The sequence below is a fragment of the Dipodomys ordii genome, unplaced genomic scaffold (assembly GCF_000151885.1).
Source record: "Dipodomys ordii isolate 6190 unplaced genomic scaffold, Dord_2.0 Scaffold8, whole genome shotgun sequence".
Taxonomy (NCBI): domain Eukaryota; kingdom Metazoa; phylum Chordata; class Mammalia; order Rodentia; family Heteromyidae; genus Dipodomys; species Dipodomys ordii.
The window spans coordinates 34031803-34048806 of record NW_012267224.1 but is presented as its reverse complement, the minus strand read 5'-3'; the positions used below and the strand labels follow the sequence as shown (position 1 = coordinate 34048806).

Sequence of the window (17004 nt, the reverse complement as noted above, 5' to 3'; positions counted from 1 at the left end):
TTTCTTCCCATTTGTGTTTTGGTCTTGTAATACATGTATTAATGATAATCTTTGTTGTGTTCTGCATTCTTTTAGGTGGTCATTCAGATATGGTCAGAAAAGGAAACACAGAGAGGCTAAGAAAGACAAAATTAATTACCACTTGAGATCTTTGAAACAGAAGCATAGCATGCCAGGCAGGGCAAGAAGGAATACTACAAGAAACAGGAAGCCAAAGACACAGTGAGGGGAAATGTAGGCTAGAGCTTTCACTGATAATCCTAAGGGAAAAGGGAGATAAAGGAGGACAAATGGTACAGAATTGGATAATTTGAATAATTCTGGAAGACTAGTGCCTGAAGCCTGGACCCAAAATGATTAAAACAATATGCTCCCTATTATGCAAATCAACTAGGATTTCACTGGAAAATTTGCATAGTGGAATCATGTTTCAGAGGTGAATCCTTTGACAGCTACTGAGAGTGACAGTGTCTCCACAGGCAGAAAGGTATTTTTGTTGTTGTTGTTGTTAGTGGTTTTTTAATGAAATTTTTAAGATTTCAAAAGTCTACAATGTACATTTTTTTTTTTTTTTTGGTGGGTGGTAGGTCTTGAACTCGGCCTGGGTGCTGTCCCTCAGTTCTTCAGCTCAAGGCTAGCACTGTACCACTTGAGCCACAGCAGCACTTCCGGTTTTCTGGTGGACTATTGGAGATAAGAGTCTCATAGATGTTCTTGTCTGGGCTGGCTTTGAGGTTTTAAACAGCAATCCTCAGATCTCAGCCTCATGAGTTCCTAGGATTACGGTGTGAGCCACTGGCATCCGGCATACACAATTTTTTTTTTAATTCAGTACACTGGAACCATAGAAAGTTGTAAGGAAACAAATACATTTTATTATTTATTTTCTTTTGTTTGATTTGGTTTGAGGTTTTCTTGTTAGGGTTTGTCTTACCTCCATTATCCACTCGTTTCCATCCCAGAAGGCAAAGAATCATCAGGTTGATAGGTTAAGAACAATTAATATGGAAACATTTTCTTGATTTTCTGAGACTATTTTCAGAAATTTAGGATCTTTCAGTATACCTCCAGATGGATCATTTACTGCCTTCCTCAAAGTGTACTTCATGCTTCTGATGTTGTAGAATTTTTGTGAGCTTGTTATACTGGAAAGATAGATGTACTCACTTAAATCTTTTCATGTCAGAATTTATTGACTAACAATAAATTTAAAACCTATGTTAATTTTATTGACTTTACTTATTCATCAAGTACTACTAATTTCAGTTGGTACCCATGAGCACTTGCATTCAGAAATTCCTTTATGGTGATTGAAATGATTAAATATCTATCACCTATCTATTGTTATTTATCTATTTCACATAACACAAATATACATATATATCTATATCACATGGTGTGTGTAAATATATCACACAAATACACATATGTGTATACTACAGAATAGCTAAGAAATGGTCAAAGGAACCATGGATTTTGAAAGAGTTCAAGAGGCCACATTAAAACAAGGTCAGAGAGCTGATGTAGAAGTAAAGACAATCGCTGTAGATGATTAGGCACACACACACACACACACACACACAAACCCATTCACAGAGCTATTCTAGTACAGAGCTAGGTTGAGGTGCAAGCTGATTCATGGTATAGACTCATTCAAGCTTACCAGGTACAAAAAGATGGGAATTTAAGTGGGCAGGATTATCCAGCAGTGGGTAGAATTAGATCATACTGAGTCCTAGAGACAGAGTAGAGAACTTTTCAGCTGTTGAGCATTGAATTCATACACTAAATAAACTGATGGACCAGGGGACATTCACACACCCAAGTTTTCCTTTTTTTTTTTTTTTTGCCAGTCCTGAGGCTTGAACTCTGTGCCTGGGCACTGTCCTTGAGATTTTGTGCTCAATGCTAGCACTCTGCCACTTAAGCCACAGATCCATTCCCAGCTTTTTGCAATTCATTCAGACTTTTTTACCCAGACTGGATTCAAACTGTGAAACTAAGATCTCAGTCTCTTGACTAGGATTATAGGAGTGAGCATCATCTTCCGTATTGGTATTCCTCTCAGTATATGATCCAGGTGAAAGGTTTGTATGATTCTTTGGTATAGAGTATTCAGTAAACTCATGGGCCTGGCTTTTCTTTTATGATTTTATAAATCCATGTGATCATGTGCTTCTGGTTCTATCTTGTAAGTTCATAGGGGGTAACCTTTTATTTGCACAAGTAAATTATTTATCAGTCTGCTCCTCTTGATTTATGATGGCTAGGTGATAGTTGTTTATTTACAAAAAGAAGGGTTTGTAGATTTTTTTTTACTTCAGGATTTATACTCCAAGTGGATAAAACTGCTTTTATAAAATGGAATCACTCAGGTCAAGGCCCAGCCTAGAAGTAAGTGCAGAGTGAAATACAACTCAGGGAAGCAACAGCCTGTTCACAGGAATCTTTGTGCTACTCTAACACTAATGTGCACATTTCCTTTGATTTAAGAAGCAAATTTAATAAGCTTAGGTTAAAGTTCATTCCATTTGTATAAGTTTTACAGAACTTACCAACATTTTTCTGAAGTGAGATTCAAATGAAGTAATTAAAGTAATACCATGCAGTCATAAACATTGATTACTAATTAATAAATGATAAATGACATTAACATTTAAGAATTTTTAAATATCTAGTTTTTTAATATTTAATAATTTTCTGGTAATTTTACTCTAAAATTGATAGCTACAGGTTTCAAAATATGGACAAGTGTTATAAATACAAATATGTAATCATAGCATGAAAATTATATTACAAAGAGTTGAACAAACAAGTTTTTAAAATATGAACGAATATCAGATGCACTCAAGTGCTTTCCTATGACAAGTATTTTTTTTAATCCTCTTTAGACAAGCTTGAATTTTTTTCACAAATTCTCAGTTTGTTCTTAATCGGGTATGTCACACTGAAACCAGTATTTACATATAGGAGATGGTGAACATAATTCCTTGGAAATTTTTAAACTACTAATATGGTAAGCCAATTTGTGCATTTGTAATGCTGCATTTTTATAATAGGAACCTTTTAGTGATTTATTTTGTGATCAATATCTCACTTTTTTCATAATTTTTTTTTCTATTCCACTTGCTTTAAATATACATCTAGTGGTCAGCTCAAGTGACCAGTTATCTAGCAATTTGGAAATTATTAGGCTAGTGTAAAGCTGCCCTTTCCTGGAGTCCAAACAATTTTCAGTTAAGTATTCCAACCCTCCTTTGTCCAGCATAAGTAGGAAAATAGCTACTATATAGTAAATGTCTTCTATTACCCAGTGTATTTCTGCTCAAATCTTTATTTTTATTTTTATTTTTTTGTTGGTCATGGGACTTGAACTCTGGGCCTTAGCACTGACCCTCTGCTCTTCAGCTCAAAACTAGCGCTCTGCCACTTGAACTACAGTGCCACTTCCGGTTTTCTGGCAGTTTATTGGAGATAAGAGTTTCACAGACTTTCTTGTCCTGGCTGGCTTCGAACTGCAATCCTCAGATTTTAGCCTCCTGAGTAGCTAGGATTAGAGGCATGAGCCACCGGCGCCTGGCTTCAAATCTTGAATTTTATAAACTTTACTCCCAAAAAACAAAACAGAAATCTTTCTAGATTCTTAAATGTGTGATTATAATTAGCCTGAAAACTAGATTTATAAATCCTGTTCTGCCATCCCCAGCTTAAAAGTTCATCACAGGATCATCTCAGTATACTATTTGTCTTGAATTAGAGCTTATCAATTCTCTGTCCATTCACAGTTTTCTGTTGACTTCAAATACAATATTCAGTTTGCATTTGAATACTGCCTCTGGTCTGATTTGGCCTAGGTCCCAACATATTTCTGAAGGGAAGGTTAAAGTTTAAAGCCTTAAATGACTATATTGGCTTTCTGATATCACCAAGTCATCTTGCTGTTCTCACTTCATATATCCAGTCTTCTTGTAACATTATATTTTACAAAATTAGAATGATTAAGTTGATTACCTTAATTTTTTCTAGCTCATATATTTGTATTTAAATTTTTAATTAAATCAGCAAAAATATCCAAAAGAAAACACTAAAAGTAAATTAATCAAACATATAACATCAGACGTAATTATTGATTACATATCACATACAGAATATAATATACATATGTTATATATGACATATGTATGTGTTTATGTTATATATAACATATGTATATTATATGTATATATTATATGTATAATATATTATACATATTATATGTATAATATATTATACATATATATTATGTATATATGTTATGCATATAATATATACACATAATATATAAATTATATATCATAATTTAAGTTAGGTCTCTTTAGGCTTAACTCAATATTATAACATTATTTACCTGATATGAGGAAAACAACTTGAAATTGGAAAGATTTATTTTCTTTGTGTTTTCTGGGGTTCCAGTTGATGATTCACTGCCTCCATTGCTATGAGTCTGTGATGAGGCCAGCACCAAAGTGGAAGAGCAACACAAAGTCCACAGCAGTGGAAAGCGACTCACTTCAATGGTATCCAAAGTGGCAGGAGTTCCTGATAGCCACTTGGCTAGGAACTCCTGAAGGCACGTATCCTCTGATAGGTTAGTCATGTCCTGACACAATCTTGTCCCCAAAGACCTTGAGCTTGGAAGCTTTACTGCAATTCATATCCACCTGATCACACCTCAGTGAATTTCCAGGGTTTTAAAAGCAAAAATTTACTGCCTGTTTGATATTCTAAGGTCTAATAGTTCAAAATGTTTGACCCTCTTCTCCCTCTGGTTTTCTGTGGCTGTTTTGAAGGAGCATATAATTCGGATTCACTAGTTCTTTCTTTAGTGTCCTTAGAACACATTCAGATAATTCAAAGTAAGGGTCATTGCATATGAGTAGTTTTTAAATTGTTGATCGATTTTGACAAATGACCTTTCTAAATCGTTGTACCAATTGGCATTCCCAATAGACCATGAAATTTTCTGGTATCTCACAATCCAGTCCATCTTTGCTAATTTAATGGGAGGACAAGAATGTTCTACTTTTATAATTGTAGTTCTTAGGCTTAATATGTCCATTGTAATATAAGCAAAATTATGGTCTTTAACTCTATTATCTATTTTTAGTGGTGTCTAATAGGCTCTTTATCCTATTAAACCTAGTGGGAACTTAGTATTTAATATAATAAAAACATATTATTTCAACAATCCATTTTTGTTACATTTTAGTAGTGTTTAATTTAGCATAGCATTAAATGAATTCTGTGGGGTTCAGAATTTACACTAATGCTTCCCACAGAGTTATGTAAATATTCATCATTTTTATCACTCTGTCTGGAACTCTTACAGGTGTCTAGCTCTAGCATATTTTGACTCAGTGTCTACATAGTCCTTCTATACTGTCTCTGAGCTATCACTGCCATTATACAAACATATCTCACTTGTACCAATAGCATATTATGTTTAAAACTGTACTAAAATATTTTCTAGTACTTGACCAGGTGAATAGTTGGGAATTACATGTTGTCCTAAATACAAATATTTAATATAAATACATTCATTTATGTGAATAACTATATATACATACATTTATATAAAATTATATGTATAAATAATGAGTATATGTTACATATCTGTATAATGTATACTGCACATTATACAAATTTCATTGTCTATGATTCTGAAATGCCATATTTTGAATACCATACTGAAAATGCGATGTTAAGATTGCAAACAAATACTAACAGGAAACAAAATGTACTTACTAGAATTTTAATGGATTGATAGCAACTGTATCATTTGGCTTTGAAATTATCCTTACAATATTCAGTTCTTACAGGCTAGTGAGAAAATGCACACTACCTTTGGATTTTATTATGTTTATTATATGTCCACAATTACTTTTATTATTTAGAAGTGAAATAATTAAATTTAAATCCTAGCTCATTTGATTTATTCACTTATGTGTTTAGTGCTGGTAGACATGATTCAATTATAGAAAACTAATTTAGTCATGTGGATGAAACTAAGGAAATCAGAAATTATATAATTGTCTATGACTTTTACTTATTTGTACCCACAAATATTTTAATTGATATTATCTTAGTATCTTTTCATTGAGACAATTATGTCAGGGTTGTGGTGTGTTTGTGTGTGTGTTAGTCCTAGGGTTTGAACAGGGTATGGGTACTGTCCCTAATATTCTGTGCTTCTGGCAAGTGCTCTACAACTTGAGCCATAACACCATTTCTGGCTTTTTGATGGCTAATTAGAGATCAGAGTCTCAAAGGCTTTCTTGTCTGTGATTACTTTGAATCATGATTCTTAGATCTCAGCCTCCTGAGTAGCTAGGATTAGAGATATGAGCCACTGGTGCCTGGCCAATTAGAGATATGAGCCACTGGTGCCTGGCCAACAAATGTGCTTTAAGAACATATTTTTAAAACTTTAAAATCATACTGTTGTCAGATATATATTTATAATCATCTTGAAGGTAGCAATAGTAGCATTACAAGTTGCAGTTGTATCTGCTTTGAATTTTTTTCTTTGATTTTAAAAGATGGATTAAAACTAAAATAGCTGAGCCCAAACAAGTAAATCATGAAAATTATACACTTTTCTCTAAGGGGCATCAGCCATAGATCATAGTTAGGTGAGAGGAAACATTCAATGAAAGAATTCACAGTAACTTTAAACTTTTAGAAAGGGAAATAGTTATTGTACATTTATTGTAGTCATCATCCTTCTGGAATAAAAGAGAAAATAAACTTTGAGATCAGAATTTTGTATATATTTATTAATACTGGTCCAGAATAAAACGAAAATATGGTTAATTAAAAAGATGAATGCATGTATTTTCCCTGTGTTAATAAAGGTCATTTCTTCTCTGGAAGTGCATTGGGACCACAGAAATGAAAACAAACACAAGATGTCTTTACAGAGCTTTCTATAAGAAGGAATCTGCCAACATAATTTGCATTTGACAGAGGATCCAGGGTAGGATGTCAAAAAAGCTTTACTCTGGATAGAAGGGGAGCTTTAAGTGTGCCATGACTAGAGGATATTAGCATGGAAAAATTAAAACTGAGCAAACTACACATAGGACATCCTAGGGAACACGGCTTCCTTTCTGTGATCCTTCATTGGAAACAGGATGAGAGGGAGGGACAATTCTAGGGAATCTGGCAGTTATTAAGTTCTATGTTTGCTACAGAGGCTGTTTGGCTCTCTGCAGATTGTGGGTATTAGGATAAATTGAGAAGAAATTGACATGAGAATCCCTGGTATGATTATTTCCACCTGAGTAAGAATCAAATGACTTTAAGAAATGGTAGTTGTGACCTGCACCTTGAGGATGAAGGGAAAATGTAGCAGGCGATTCATGATACAGAAGACATGTAGTTGAAAATGCCTGGGCAGCTTCCTGTGACTCCTTAGCCCCATTTGCCACAACACCCTTGTGTTGTTTGGTCCCTTCAGACCTCATTAGCTGCATGCACTTTCTCAAATACAAACTGAGTTTTGAACAAGTTTTTTTGAGGAAGTTTTAAGGAAGTTAATTTTCATATGCATACACACAAGATGTTTTTAATCTTTTTTTCTTTAAGTAGTTGTACAAAGAATTTGCCATTCAACAGCACAGTTTATGAATACAATGCATCATGATCAATGTCACCTCTTTCCTCATTCTCTACCATCCCTCCCAAAATCTTTTATAGAAAATGATGGGTATTATTACTCTTGGTGGTGCTGGTGATTGAACTCAGGGCCTCACACTTAAAAGCAGGCACTGGCCCACTTGAACCAAACCTCCAGATGCTTTTGTATCGATTATTTACCAGGTAGTCTCAAACTGTATGCGTGGGACAGCCACAGCTACAAGTTTCCTACTTAAGCCTGTACATATTGGTGAGGATAGCAGTGATCAGCCATTATTCTTCCCGGTTGCTAGAATCCCAGATCCACACCCCTGCTCACAGACATTGGTTGAGATGGAATCTCATGAACTTTGTTTTTTTGCTTCAACAGGTTCAAGCTTCCATTTGTTACTTTCCCCCAAAGTAACTACAAGTACATGCTTGGGCTATCCTGCACAGCAAAAATATTTCATTTTTGTAGTACATAACTGTGTTTAATGTTATTTATGTTTCATTATAATTCATGGTAGAAATATTGCTTAGTTGATTCATATACTATGTCATGTTTATCCTATGAGTCAGTGGTGACACATTTAAAAATTTTAAATAACCATACTTTTTCCTAATTTCCTTCATGGGTTTTTCCTGTTTTTCAGCCAATGTGAGAGAAACAGATATTCCAGATCCTAAGTGAATAATAAATAATAACATCATTATCCCATCAGATTGACAGATATTGACAGATATTGTAAATGGTGAATTTGAACATCCTAAAATAGAACATCTCTTCTACAATGAGTTAATCAATGAGTTAATGAATTGAACTCATTCAAAACTTCAGAGGGAATGCACCAGTAGTGAGAAATGTACATGTATATTGTGTTTTCCTGCCTATGATAAAAATTGAAAAGAAGTTATGTTTTCCGTTTTGTTGTATTGGTTACAGTGGAAGTGTAGTTATAGTAGTCTTGTTTCTCAACAGACAAGAGTTGAGAATCCTGTAATTAGCTGTCCATATTTTCAACTATTGATGAATAGCAACTAATACCCTGTTCAGATGTTCCATAATTTTTAAGATATCTGTCCAGTGAGCAAACAATATACCATATCTATTTTAACTTAATTAACATTGATCTTGACTTGTTATACATACTTAATATGTGTATGACTTACATAAATCATATGCATAGGTTCCGATATAGTCTACTATTTGGTAAGTAAAGAGAAAGGACTGTTATGTCAAAATACTTTGCACATTTCCAAAGCTAATTCCGGAGGAGTCTGGGGAATCATCTGAACATCACTTTGTGTAATTGACTTTGTATAAATCTCTATTCCAAGAAGGGAAACTTGAGGAAATTATACATAAATAACGGACTGGGAATGTGGCTTAGTGGTAGAGTGCTTGCCTAACATGCATGAAGTCCTGGGTTTGATTCCTCAGTACTATATAAACAGAAAAAACTCAACTGGTTCAAGTGGTAGAGTGCTAGCCTTGAGCACAAGAAACTCAGGGACAGTGCCCAGGCCCAGTGTGCAAGCCCCAGGACTGGCAAAAAAAAACCCAAAAAACAAAAAACATAAATAACTTAACTGGCTTGTCATTTTCAATTATATTATAACTCTTAGAAAACCCAGGCTGTTAGTATTGAAATATAGGAGTCTAAAAGCATCAAAAAAGAAAAAAAGCTCACTACAATTAACATTAAAGGAAAGAAAATAAGTTAACATTTATTTACATAGAAAAGCTATTTTTAATTGGTTGATAATACAAATTAACATAGGAAATAAATTACAGGAGAATTATTTTTTTACAAGAGAATTATTTAAAGCACTTACCAGAGAACAAATAGTTTTAAAGCACCTCCAAGTACTTTAGAAGTTTTCACTAACATGAAGACAATTAAAATGCTAATTATAAATCTTCCCCTTTGTATTCATTAGGTAAATTCCTTTCAGATTATTATAAAACACATCATTCAGTACAAGTATTCATGGAGTATCTATTAGAACAGTGGTCTGAACATCGAAAATCCTTTGAATCTATTAAAAGCTTTGGGAAGTAGAAGGGTGTTTGTGTCACATAATCAAGGTATTTCCTTTCTGTACAGTATAACTTGGACATTTTTATGTTCATTTGTTTCAAAAATAAAAAAAAATAGCTTTTATTGGTTGATATTTGTGAGTGACTATGGAAATGTTATTGGGATATAACTTCTCTATTCTTCCAGCATAGTGCATAGGCTCTTGATCAATGTTTGATAACAATGAGAATGCTTGTTTCTGCCACTGCAGCAAAAGTTTCTGAAAGGAGACTTATTGATGCAATCTATTCTCAGTTCCAATCTACTTAGCTAAGCAAACTGTAACAAATATGTTTCTTTACCTTGTGGGATTAATGGGGAAAAACTGAGTTTTATTCTTTAAGAATTTCTAATTAAATACATACTCAGAGCTGTCATTTAAATACAGCTTTAGAGCATAAGGAGCAATTGAAGTATATACATATATATGTCTATATAAACATATACATATAGAGAGAGACATATTTATACATGTATATACACTGTCACTTCTTATATATGTATATCTGTCACTTCTCAAATGACTTTTGGTTTATGTCTTTTGTGTTTGGGGAATTTTTGCTTTTATTTAATTTGATATTCTTAAGTCCCAATTACAGTTTTCATAGTAAGAAATAAAAATCCTGATACAAATCATAGAGTGAATGTGTGTGTGTGTGTGTATGTGTGTGTGTGTGTGTGTGTGTGTGTGTAGCTTTTACTTCAGGGTAAAGAGATAGCTGCATATGTAGCTCACACACATACACACACACACACACACACATACACACACACATGTGCAATTTTTTGGTGGTAATGGAGTTTTGAATTCAAGGCCCTGATATTACTAGGAAGCAATCTACCACTTGAGCTATGTATCCAGGAGTTTTTTGCTTTGGCTGGTTTTTAGATAACATATTGTTTTTGCCTGCACTGGCCTAAGACTGTAATCTTACTGCCACTCTCTTAACTAGGATCCTAGATATGGGCCACATTTCCTGGGCTTGTTGGTTGAAATTGGGGTCTCTCTAATGTTTTGCCCAGTCGGATTGTAATTTCTCTCCCTTTGAGATTTACCTCATAAGAAGGGATTTGGGTTTATAGTCATTAGCCCCTGTGTTTATAATTGCATTTTATGTCAGTTGTTTTCAATTTAAATAATATAATGGAGTATGGATAATTACATATTCTAAAGGCATATTTTAATACTTCATGAGGATATTTAGATGCTCTGTGAGTCTCAATGTGAAATAATTCTATTTTAAAAAAACTGAGTACTAAGCAGTGAATAACAAAAGAAAGATCCATATTGGGGATCCCCAATGAAAATTTATAAACTCTCAGGGTGGAGGTGTAAAAGGAGAGAAGAATGGGCAAAGAGATGAGGTGAAAGGAGTTGGTAGATAGGAAAGGAAATGTGCTTCCAAGACTAGGAGAGGCAGTGTTCAGTAACCACACCCTATTTCTTCAACCTTGCATTCTGCATAGGCTATTTCTCTTCTAGCTGCAGAACTCTCAGCTTTCTGATGAGTTTGGAAACACAATTAAAAATTGAGCATTATAATGCAAATTACAATTGGAAGCACAAGGAGAAAGTAAGATATGGGAATATGCATTGCAGCGTGGTAAAAGAAACCAAGAGACACACCATCTCACAGACTACCCGCCAGGGGCTTGTCTTAGATAAAGCAATTAGTTAGAAGGTGCCTAAAGTAGCATAGAGACTGGTATAAGCATTTACTGAGGAAATGCTTTATACTAAGAAGTGGAAAACTAGGAAATGTTGACTCTTGGCTACATTTTTTCTAACATACTAAAATCAAAGTAGATATATTAGGAAGATGGGGAAGTAGGAGGAAGAAAAGGAGGAGGTAAAAAAGAAGCAGAGGTTTCTTTATAACCAATTAGCATTGATTTTCTCATAGGGTGGAATAATTCTTTACCTTTATGGTAAATAAGGATTTGAGTATTGACCCATAGGTTCATCATGCATCTTTACGTTTATTTTTAAATCTGTTTCTCTCATGTTTAACAAAAGTACCTTGAGCTTTAGATTGGCTTTGTCAAGAAATCATTGCTAAATCTTACAATTCTGATCAAAGTGAATTAATATAAAGATAGAAAAATAATTCTTACAAAATAATTTATTTTCACCATTTGGGCTGCTATAACAAAATACCAGATACAAGATGGCTTATGAACAATAGAACTCCATTTCTGATATTTCTTGAGGCTAAAAGATCCAAAGACATTATGATGGCCAAATTCATTCATAGTCCACAGTAAATGGCTGCCTTCTTAAGTATATTCACATAAGAAGGAAAGTAGGGACAGGTAGTGTTGATCAAGCCTGTAATCCTACTTGGTAGACTGAAAGAGGACTGAAGTTTGAGGCCAGCCCAGACAGAAGGGATTGTGAGATTCCTCAACTGGTTTTAAGTCAATAAAGTTTGAACGACTTCAACTCAACAGAAAAAAACAAGAGCTTTCCATGGTTGTGTATGTCTGTCATCTCAGCTAGGACAGGAATTCTGTAGTATGTCAGTCTCAATCCAGGAGCAGAGAAGATGAAAAATGAAACCCCACCCCATTTCATAAGCAAGGAGCAGAAAAAGACTGGAGGTGGGATAGAGTGTCTATCTGGTAAATGCAGGGCCCCAAGTTGAAATCCCAGTAATACAAAAAAATAAACAACCAAACAAAAAATTAGTAAATAAAGGTGGTGCAAGGGAGTTCTTTTAGTACTTTTTGATAATGGCCATGGTGCCATTAATGAGTCTTGATGTAGTTACAAAGGCTAAATTGCTAATACCATTTCCTCAGGCACTAGGATATCAATGGTGTAGGCTTTATGTTGTGTCATGAGACAGTTTTTTAAGAGTACCAAGCAATTTACATTGGCCACATTAATCACGAGTAAAAGTTTTCCCAACTTTTTTGTGGGAATACTATGTACACACTTAAATTCTTTTCATCATTTAAAATGATACAATTTTTAAAAAGTAACTGATAATGGATGAATATATGCTTCAATAATCATCATGAATTATAATTCTCTTTTGTTAACTTTCTGAAAAAATATAAAGTAAAATCAGTAAATATTTGGTATCAGAGAAAATTGAAAATCTTGCCATCATTTTAATGAACATAAAATTCTAACAAAACTTACCTATTTTTGCCTAATTTAAAGTATAATACCATGATTTTCATTACTCAACACACTCTATAAATATATTTTATTAAAAATAGGTGACCAATCTGCGTCTAAATTCATTCCCTACTCTTTGCCCTAAGGTGATCTTACTAAAATGAGAGTTAAAAAGTTTTCCAGTACTGTTTTCCCTGGGTAGTACAAAGAGTTTCATATGTATTATTAAGTCATTCTTCAAAACTACCCTATATGATATTGTTATTTCATTTGTCTCAATGCTAGATTACTTAAATGCATATCTTTAGTAATGCATATATCTGGGACTACACAGAGTTTGACTAAAATCCCTAAGCTTGTCTCTAATTTTACACCACAATGATGTGGAAGTATAAGATCATTTTTATTGCTCTTTGATGGGTTTTGAAGCACAGATGTCTATTAGCTTATGATGAAGATAGTTTTTTATTAAAATATCCTAAGTTCAAAATGTATTTAATAGAGCTAATTTACTAAGCACTATAGCTTAGCAAAATAATGCATTGGTTGGTTATATTCATCAGCACTAACTATCAGTGAGCATTATTGTTGCATTTAAAATGAGGTAACAAAGTGTCTTTTAGTAGTTCTCTTTTCTTCCTTCTCCTTTTTCTTCTCATTTTTTTCATTATCCTCCCCCTCTTCCTTTTGCTTTTGTTCTCCTCACTTTCCTTCTTTTTTCTCCTCTTTCTTTGTGGAAGTCTTCCTCCTCTTCCTCTTCTATTTCCTTCCTTTTCTCTCAAGTAAAGTGAAGGTATTTTCTATCTAATGAAACTACTTCTTCTGTGAATATTTTCTTCCAGAGTTCCTCTCACATATCTACTGGCATTGTATAGTTTCCTAATCCATTTATATGACCAATTTAAGGAATTTAAGACAGCATTCAATTATGCCAAATCTTGTCTAGTTTAACCTCTGGATCATCTCTTCCCTAGAGATGTAATTACCTTGCTTCCCCAGGAGAGAGGTTACCTTACTTACATCCATATACTGCATACATATTCAAGTCTCTCTGTGAGACTTGAATGAAGTTTTATTTGGAACTTCTTTGTATCTGGAAAGCTTCTGCTATCATGATTTCATCTTGTGAAAGCCAAATCAAAATATCTTGCTATAACAAAAACCAACAGGTTCTTTTTAAAAAAAAAATTAGAATCCCTCCAAGGCTAAACTCTTTTAAATTTGGGTAATAATGATCTCCTTAGAGATGCATGTAGTTACTTTTTTTTTCTGTCAGTCATAGGTCCCAAACTCTGGGCCTGGGCACTGTCCCTCAGCTCTTCAGCTGAAGGCTAGCACTCTACCACTTGAGCCACAGCGCCACTTTCAACTTTTTCTGTTTACGTGGTGCTGAGGAATTGAACCCAGGGCCTCATACATGCAAGGCAAGCTTTCTACCACTGAGCCACCTTCACAGCCTTGCAGTTACTTCCATAATTGTAGATGTTAAAAGTTGATGGGAATGCAGAAGTACCTGTGCTGAACCACTGCAAACAGCTGCAATTTCTAGTCTGTACTTTTGTTTCTGTTTCTACATTATTTCTACATTTTGAACCTGTGCTTACCTGAGTATGTTTTATGTAAAAACTATGGTTTTTTAATACATCTAGTTCTATGGTGGTACTATGACAGCTTCTACAGAATTTACTGCACAAGGTTTATTTGGGAGGATTATTGTTCTACTTCATATATTCAAAGAAGATTATCTATTTTAACTCTCTAAATAAAATATTAAATCAAAATATGCTTTTATACCTAAGTCCTTAGAAAAACTTCTTTATGTAAATGATTTTAAAAATTATATTGGCCATTCCATAGTTATGTAAATTAGTCTGCATGTAATTAGTTGTTTAATTGTAATATATTGGAATAGTGTGTTAATATCATATGGATCATGGAAAATCAATGCTTTTTATATGAGGAATATCTATTCTATCACATTGATTATATTATTAGCATTTATACTTTTCTCTCTACTTTTCTCCAAAATATATGATGTGCTAGACATTGATAAAGTGAAATACACATCTTCTGTATTTTCACAAAAACCTAAGAAAGCACAATCTATTATTATCATTATGTTATAACTGACAACTTAAGCTCAAAAGAAGCTATTTATCTAAGGTGATTTATTCAGGCCACATTAAAGCAAGGCCAAAAAGTATCTGTACAAAGTCTAAAAGAGTGACTCAGAAAAAAATAGAAGTATAAGTATTTGATTTTACATGGTATCAAGTTTTTAATTTAAATATGATTGAAAAAAGACAGTGAAATTCCAAATAATAGTAATTTAGATCCTTCAGATTTAAAATTTGTAGATTGGGTATAATACTGAAATGCGTATGTATGTATATGTACTTGTGTGTGCTAATTCAAAACACACAGTGCTTACAATTTAAGAGAAATAAGTTGAATGTTCTTACTGATTTAGAAATCATTAATTCCTTTTTTGAGTAATAGAAGACTGAACAAGTAATACACAATTTCTACTCGGTAGATAATCGCAAACCTCAGTAAAGTTTTGGCTCCCGTCAGCACAATTCTCAGTTATGAACTATACACTTTTTCACAGAGGGGCAATTGTCTTCTATATGGAGATGGAAACATCTTGTCAAGAATGAATAATAATTTATATATTTGTGACTCAGACATACAATTAACACTGATACACAAAATTTCTCTATTGGTAAATATCAGTAAGTTGAGTTAATTGTACTACAAACAATAATTAGATTAAAATAGTGACATTCCTAATATTTTAATTATAAGGGTAAAAATATTAAGGAATCCTTTCCATTTCAGGAACTAACATTCTTAAGAGGGAAGTATGAAAGATTTAAAGGGCCAAATAAAACATGTCATAAATTCATAGACCATAGTGCCTTTTTAACAACAGAACTCTACCTTAACTGTTTTAAAGAAGTCATAATTAATTCATAGTGAGTATAACTATGTCACTAAAACTGGGATTATACCATGGCTTAATATTCTGCCTCTAATCTGAGTCATAAGATAAAGCACAAACTTATAGGAAAGAAGACCTAAGAAAAATGTTAGTAATTATTTAAGGTATTCATGTAATAAATGTAAATAGAAATATGTTAAGTTCTGCCAAAACATTTTGTAGATGTTTTCCTTATACTTAGAATATTTTATTATTTGATTTAATATAATTATGGCATGAAAATACAATGAAAATAATTGGCATGTTCTTTAAAGCACTATCACAAATAGTCAAGTTAAAAAAATCAATGCCATAGATTTTTGTTTTGCCTATTAGAATTATATTTTAGCGACAATCAAATCCTCAGAAAATTAGTATTTAAAACATCATCAGTGCTACAAAAAATTTAAAAAGACATGGATCAATATCTAGTTTTCCTTTGAAAAATATCCATTAGAATTTGATTTCTAAATACTTGTCTGTTTTCATTAACATTTAAATATTTACTGGATATTTATATTTTATTTTCTTCTCCTAATTTGATCAAAATTCAGCCGATATATATCATATAAAGTTAAACAAGATAGAGTTTAATCAAATGCCTGACCTACTGATACATTATAACTCTTTTGATATCACTATAACTGTTATTCATAAAAAATGAAAGTGAATGCATTGAAGCACTAAATAACTTCTTTAACATATTCCACCATAGATTCATGTGGTTTTGATCAATGAAGTGCACTTTATTAAACAATTTATCTTGCATCTTCTAAAGATTTTTTTTGCCATAAGTATGAAGAAATTAAGAAGAAACTTCAATGTTGCCATACTGTGAACGTATTTGTACTATACTTATATACATTTTGCTCTTCTATACAGCCATAGATCTAAAAAACATATTTGGGGTTTCATTTGTAAAATCTGAATATTTTAATTGCTGACCTTTCAAAAGTGATTGTAGGTTACATAGGCACAAAATTTTACTGACACAACAAATTAATGAGTCAAATGAATTAGAACTGTTTTCTATTTCTAAACTTCCAGGCTACACATGAGATATGTCTCTAAATGGCTATTTAGAAAGTCTTCCAAATTTAAGATCTGAGGGATTTGTGACAGAAACATCTAAATGGGCTTATACATTTATATAT

At 33.0% G+C, this 17004-nt stretch overlaps 1 protein-coding gene across 5 annotated transcripts in view; it reads left to right on the top strand.

The window, feature by feature from the left end:
* The window catches only part of Epha5 (EPH receptor A5), a 303516-nt gene that overhangs the window by 241108 nt on the left and 45404 nt on the right, over positions 1-17004 (top strand). The window lies entirely within an intron of this gene.